Below are 8,059 nucleotides of genomic sequence, written 5' to 3'. Positions count from 1 at the left end.
ACATCTTTTCTATTTCTGCTGCTTTTGACTTTATCACCTCACCCAGTTCACTTCACACCCAGAATACAATTCTTCCCAGTTTTGGATTTGTACTTGTGTCCTGTCTAGTTTTAAAATGTCCATTTGCAGTCATTTTGTTTAAGAAACTATTTCATTGTCTGTTCATTGCAAGCAACACCTTGACAGCTTGTTCTGTCAAGGTGTTGCTTGTAATATTCAGTCCTTCAAAATTAAATCCTGATACTTTTAATTACTTCCTTGAGGTTATATACTGACATTTTTCTCCAATGATGTACACACTATCAATTTTTTGCTGTTACCTTACCCTGTAGTCATTTGTGTATTTGTTTGCTGGATTACAAAGACTTTAACTATGGATGTTCAGAATTTTGTTTAATATGAACTTTGTAAGATCTTACACTTCTAAATCTTGTCCTCCACATAATTTTACAAGCAAAATATGTAAATATAACAGTCACTGAACTCTTCATTCTGTAGTCAGTCTTAGGTAAGAAGGTCTCCAGATGCAAGATCACAAGCAATTGCTCAAAAGCTACCTACTGGAGAGAAGATCTGACAGTTTTTGTAAATTAAACCAAAGAGGGATTAGTATTTCTATCGCTGACAAACTAAACTCAGATGTGGTTTGCTACATTTATACATTTTGCATTTTCTACAGGAAAAGAGACTAGTCTTGAAGGTGAATCTTCTCTCTTGGTCCCAGGCAGTATCAGTTCTGTTCCTGGCTGCATGGAATTTGTCTGGACAGGATTATGAGAACAAGGCTTATTCTTATTATCGGCAACAGAGGCACAGGATGCCTGAGACCAAGCCCGCACTGGTGATTTCTGGCAGCCCAAGGTCGCAAGTGGTACAACGGCGCAATGCCCAAAGAGATCCACCGATAACCTGGGGAGACGGAGGGATCCACTGGGCTGGTGAGTACTCCTGCCCTTTGCAGTTTATGTGCACTGTTTGAGAGGACTGTCAGTCTCACATGTAGACGCTCTGGTGCAGCAAGCCTGGGCTAATTGCCCATGAGCTTCTGGCAAGACTGGGCTAATTACCTGTGAGCCCTGCCTTGGAGGACTGGCAAGACTGGCCTGGTTATCTGTGAGCCCTCCCCAGGGGACTGAGTGGGGAAGTCAAGGTTGAGTGGGAGCAGCCGCTGGAAGAAAATGGGAAGTAGCCAGTCCAAGATTCTTCCCTGCTTCCCCTTGGGATGCATCCTTAAGAATTGGTCTAAGTTCGGGGATGACCATTTGACAAAAAGTAAAATGAAGCATTACAGTAACCAATGGTAGACCCAATACAAATTACATGATGGTGAACAATGGCCAGAAAATGGATCCTTAAATTATAATACAATTTTGCAATTGATGTTGTTTTGTAAACACCAGGGAAATGGGATGAATTTTTATACGTTGAAGAGTTTATGTCACAATATCGGGATCAGAAAACTCAAGTTTACTATGGGTCAAAAATTAACTGTATGATGCTGTGTGTTGAACTTAAAGGGGAGTCTAATAGGCCTCCAAAAAGTTATCTTGGTTCAGAATGAGAGGATGTCCAATTACTGTTACCCTCAGCCCCCCTACGCATAATTCGCCCTCAGGGAGCTCATCTGTAAACCAGGTGTCACCAGAACAGGGAAGTGCTCCTGTCGCCGCTGTAAAGGAAACACAGGGCATATCCCTAAGTTCGGGGCTACATCATCTCCCCACAATTTGGCTGATTCGATTGGGGAAAGTATAAATTCTAGTCCAATTGCCCATCACACTAGATGACAAATAAGACCAAGAGTCCAGGCTCCACTACAACAAGCGCTGGAGACAAGAGAGGAGCCTGTCTTCATCCATGTGCCATTTACTACATCATATTTGTTGAACTGGAAACAGTCAGTTGAGCCTTACAGAGACAATCCCTTGGGAATGCATCAGTTGCTTGAAACTATTCTGATAACCCCTAATCCTAACTGGGGGGGACATGCAGGCTTTACTAAACACTCTTCTGACCGCAGATGAAACAATGGTCCTAGAAAAGTGCAGGAGGAGGTGAGATGGAGATTCCCCTGGGATGAAGTGGAAGAAGTAATACGAACTAGAAGAGAACCTGAGTGGGATCGAAACATTGGTCATGATGCAGCTTTGTTGAAACAATACCAGCAGATGATTTTGCATGGTATCCTACACGGGGTACCAAAATTAAAAAACCTATCTAAATTATATGAGGCTTGTCAGGGTCCCAACGAGAGTCCATCAGCCTTTTATGAGCATTTCTGTGAAACAGTGAGAAAATGGACAGAAATGGATGCGGATGATGAGGCAAATAAGAAAATGTTTAACATGCTGTTCATAAGACAATCAGCTCCAGACATTAGGAAAAAGCTGCAGAAGGTGGATGGAGCAGGAGGAATGTTGGCAAATTAATTGAGATAGCATATAAAGTAAACAGCAACCAGGAAGCATGTAAAGAGAAGGAAAAACAGAAGATAAAGTTGCAGGCATTGCTTCTGGCAGCAGCTATTGCAGAAGAAAGAGGTAAAGGCCCTAATGTCAGCCCTGGCTCTGGGACTGCCAAATATGGAAAAACCCTTCCAACTTTTTGTGCATGAGTGAAGGGGGGTGGTTGCAGGAATAACGACACAGATGTTGGGAAGCTGGAAAAGACCAGTAGCCTACTTTTCTAAACAGCTTGATAAAACTAGTAAAGGATGGCCGGCACACCTGAGAGCGGTGGCAGCTACAGCATTACTGGTCCAGGAAGCAAGGAAGCTAACCCTGGAGAAGCCCCTGATGGTCTTCGTGACACATGCATTATTAACTGTGATGGAAGCCAAAGGAAACTGCTGGCTATCCCCAAGTCGAATGGCAAAGTACCAAGCTATTTTAATAGACCAGGGGTACATAAAACTGTCACTGACTAATGCACTGAACCCAACTCTTCTCCCAGACGAAGAAGCAGAGGAAATCCAACATGACTGTGTGAACACTATTGAACATACATACGCCGGCTGAGCTGATTTAAAAGACGAGCCGATACCCAATGCAGATCTTGAATATTTCACTGATGGCAGCAGCTTTATGGATAACAGAAAGCGTAGAGCTGGATATGCCGTAGTAACACTCTGGGACAGGGTGGAAGCAAAGCCATTTTCTCCAATACCTTGGCACAGAAGGCTGAACAGACTCCAAGTATGCCTTTGGAATCTTACATGCCCATGGAGCTATCTGGAAAGAGAGAGGACTATTGACAACAAGTAGGGGACCAGTCAAACACGGCCCAGAAATCTTACGATTATTAGAAGCAGCACAGAAGCCTAAAGCTGTAGCCGTAATGCACTGCAAGGCTCACCAAAGGGGAGATCAAGATATAATTAAAGGCAACAGAAGGGCAGATTTCATGGCAAAAGAAGCGGCAAGAAAAGCATCAGAAAACTTTCAGGGAGCTTTGATCCCTCAAGCAAAAATTCCACTTGAACCACCAAACTATACTATAAAGGAAGTCCAACTGGCAGAAAAATTGAAATGTAAGAAACAAGAAGATGAATGGTGGAGGACTCCTAACGAACAAATTCTAATGACAAAACCAAGGACTGAACAGCTGATGAAAGACCTGCACAAAATGACGCACTTTGGTGCAGATGCCATGGTAAATAGTGTGAGATGCTTTGCAATAGGACCCAAGATGCAAACCATGCCTGATTGGGCAGTGCGAAGATGTCCTGTGTGCTGTACAAATAACCCCAAAATACAACCAAAACCACCACCAAGGGAAACAAAGAGGGGAATAAAGCCTGGAGAATACTGGCAAATAGACTTCTCAGAATTGCCAAGAAAAGGATTCTATTGCTACCTATTGGTAATAGTAGATGCTTTTACTGGATGGTCAGAAGCTTTTCCGTGTTGAACCAACAAAGCTAGGGAAGTTGTAAAAGTCCTGCTTAATGAGATAATTCCTCAGTTTGTAATTCCTGAAGGACTTTCCTCAGATAATGGGCTGCATTTTGTATCGGAAATAGTCCAAGAGGTAGTGAAGGCCTTGAAGATTAAATGGGATTTGCACACAACATGGAGACCACAGTCAAAAGTGGACAAGTGAAAAGAATGCATCAGACACTAAAAAACCAATTGGCCAAAAATTGTCAGGAAACTCAATTAAAATGGCCAGAAGCACTGCCAATAGTGCTATAAAGGATCAGGATGGCCCCTAGGGCCAGGGAAGGTATTAGCCTATTTGAATTCCTATATGGTAAACCATATCCCATGAACAAAATGGTGACAGAAGGGAGTCAAATGCATGTAAAAGGGGAAAATTGGGTCAGCCAACATTTGCTGTCCTCATCTGCTGTGTTATGCTCTCTTCACAGATACATCCAGGAATGGCTGCCAATTCCATTGGATGTTCCTGTGCACCCATTCCAACGGGGACATCAAGGGTTGATCCAGACCTGGAAAGATGAACCCCTAAAGGAGAAGAAGTGTCCATATGTTGTTTTATTAAACACGTACAGCAGTGAAGGTAGAAGGAATCAAACTGTGGATCCATTACACCCAAGTGAAGGCTGCACCAGAAGAGGACCAGAGCACCTCACCGGAAGCAGGTGCAGAGGAGACTCCATGGCGAGTAGAACCCATCCAAGAACTAAAACACCTTTTCCGGAAACAAAAATGAAAAACTTGTATCTGCTACTAATCATAGGACTGGGTAATAATTACACAAATGCACTGCTCACCCATAAGTGGGATAGGAGCGAAAACATTTGGAGTAGTCTGGCTAGAAAGATAATGAATACCACCAGCTTTTGTCTACCAGGAGGAGCATCAGTAGATGTGTTCACTTCCTGTACAATAGGGATACCTACACCTCTGAAAGTATTACAGAACTATACCTTATTGAAGAATATAATGAATCTGACTAACACATTTGCCCACATATATACCTGAGGCAGTAACACAAGACATACAGATAGAGGTATGATAAAAGTTAGAGGAACACTCGCAGCAGAAAGATGTATGAAATTTATAGGTTGTATGGGAAAATGTAAAAATTTCACCCATTCTTTGCCCCACATAAAGTGTAATACAATAGAGGAACAATCCTTTGCATATTCAAATACTAAACTACCTTTAGGATGATTCCTGCTATGTGGCCATAAAGCCCATACCTATATCCCAGCAAATGTCACAGGTGGCCCTTGCACAATAAGCAGGTTAACTACACTTATGCCCTCCAAAGAAGATTTAACTGATGGCCCAGAGAAAGAAATTCACAGAAAGAGAAGAGAAGCAATCCAGCTATCTCCAAACTGTAAATCACAAATAACTCTTTACAACTCATCAGAAATAGACACAGCTGCCTTCTTTACACCAGGGATAGGTGTAGCTATGAATTATCACATGATTAAGTGTCTCACTTGTGCAATGGTAAAAAGTATAAACCTTACTTCACAAGCATTGGCAGCCTTGAGTGAGGAGGTGGCCCAGCTATGGGAAGCTACCCTCAAGAACAGGGCAGCCATAGATTACCTCCTGTTGAGACATAATAATGGATGAGAGCAATTCAAAGGGATGTGCTGTTTTAATTTATCAGGTAACTCACAGCTAATTGAGGAAAAGATCGAACAGCTACAAACATTAGTTTCAGAGTTTAAACAAAACACTGGGGTGATTACCAAATTTTGTCTGGTTAAAGCAATTGTCCATGATTATATTTTCACTTGCCACAATGATAGCATGCTGCTGCGTGTTACAATGGCTACCTGTGTGCCTGAAATTTAGTAAAAACCTATGTCACAAGCCCCAACCCACCATGATTGTAGGAAGTGATAACATGGAATATTTTCTGAAGTGTGCAATTATGAAAGGAGGTGAGAACTATGGAACCTCCAAGTGAGGTCCATAGTCTCAAAGGGGTGAAAAATTGTGCTCCTCAGGGTGGAAAATTGGAAAAAGATAACCCAGGAATGACAAGTATGAGCAAATGGCAATCAAGCCACTTCCACATCAGGTGATGCTCTGAACTTTCTACATAGTGTCTGAAATGCCAGATCAACCTGTCACATAGACAAACTTGTCCATTTATTATCATCAGGAAATTCACTGATTCCTTTACAGAGTACGTTACAAGTGCTACATGTTATCCCTAAGGTAACGGTGGTAGTAAAACATATTGTGAAAACACTGAGGCATGTTCTGAAATACGAGGCTCTATTGTTAGCTTTAGAATAAAGCGTCTGTCCAGAACTGAGACTGAGAAGTTATACAAGGAACTTGATTATACACTAAGTGTGCAAATCCTCAAAAAGTCAAAGTGAAAGATGCAAGCAGGTCTTCAGTATGATAAAGGCATGGTTGGCATATTCAGGCTGCAGCAGAAATACCACCAAGTAGTGAGAAGGAATGCAAAGATAAAAAGGTTTGCAAATCTGTTACTTGTTTGAAAGTTGAAAAATAATTTAGATATCTAAACGCAAATACAAGATAGGAACTGTGATACATTTGTAGATCTGACCCAGGGTACTATATACTGTCTAGATTCTTAATGGGGACTATCTGTTGGGGAAAAGCCAGAATCTTCTAAGAGACAGGTCACAAATTAAGCAAGTGAATTTCCAGTTGGGTATAGGGAAATAATTCTTCCCCCTAATAGAGGTTAAAAACTGAACCTGCTTAGAGGGTCTGTGGGGTCTCCAACCCTGTAGATTGCAAAACTCAGATGGAGAAAGTCCTTAGCAGCCTGATCTAGCTTTAAAGTTATCTTTTATCTGAGCAGGATGATGTTCTAGATGACCTCCAGAGGTCCCTTCCACCAAAATTATTCTATGACAGTAAGACATGGACAGTTATATTTGTATTATGCAGGAGATACAGGTGGCAATGGCAGGATAAACTTATAAACCTGAGCCTAGTGTAGATTATGGGGTGGGTTATAAATTTGGGTTTATAGATTTGTACACACAATCGGAACAGAACCTGTTTTAATGAGATTAAAGAATGCACACTCTAAGAAGAACACAAGGACATGGCACTATGTAATGAAAAGCTTTTGAAGCTCCATGTAACAGAATTGGACTGAAATGATAGGAAATGAGAACACAGAATGTATGGACGGGAGTTATGTTCAGGATTTGTAGCATTTATAAGTGTCTGTGCACTTCTAGACCATTCTGTGTGCCAGTGCAGGTAATAAAAATGCTCTTCACCTAACCTGCCCTCTTGACTGCTTACTGCACATTACAGTGCAGCGGGGTACAGCAGCAAAAAAACAGGTGACAAATTGTGATTATGGATGAATTGAAGTTGTGTTCGTTTTTATAAAGATGGAGACTTTGAAATGCATGTAGAGAAAGTCCAGTGCAAGGCATGAACAGTCCTAGCTCACAGAATCACAGAATCACAGGATGTTAGAGATCATCTAGTCCAATCCCCCTGCTGCAGCAGGAACACCTAGATCAGATCACACAGGAACGCATCCAGGCGGGCTTTGAATGTCTCCAGAGAAGGAGACTCCACAACCTCTCTGGGCAGCCTGTTCCAGTGCTCTGTCACCCTCACCGTGAAGAAGTTTTTTCTCATATTCAAGTGGAACCTCCTATGTTCCAGCTTGAACCCATTGCCCCTTGTCCTATCACTAGATGTCACAGAGAAGAGCCTGGCTCCATCCTCCTGACACTCACCCTTTACATGTTTATAAACATTCATTAGGTCACCCCTCAGTCTCCTCTTTTCCAGGCTAAAGAGACCCAGCTCCCTCAGCCTTTCCTCAGCAGGGAGATGCTCCATTCCCTTCATCATCTTTGTGGCTCTGCGCTGGACTCTCTCCAGCAGTTCCCTGTCCCTCCTGAACTGAGGGGCCCAGAACCAGACACAATATTCCAAATAATAGTCCAGATGCAGTCTCACCAGGGCAGAGTAGAGGGGGATGAGAACCTCTCTCGACCTACTGACCACCCCCCTTCTGATACACCCCAGGATGCCATTGGCCTTCTTGGCCACGAGGGCACAGTGCTGCCTCATGGTCATCCGGCCATCCACCAGGACCCCCAGGTCCCTCTCCC

Source organism: Pterocles gutturalis, unplaced genomic scaffold, assembly GCF_000699245.1.
Source record: "Pterocles gutturalis isolate BGI_N339 unplaced genomic scaffold, ASM69924v1 scaffold12819, whole genome shotgun sequence".
Lineage (NCBI taxonomy): Eukaryota > Metazoa > Chordata > Aves > Pterocliformes > Pteroclidae > Pterocles > Pterocles gutturalis.
This window is presented reverse-complemented; position numbering follows the sequence as displayed.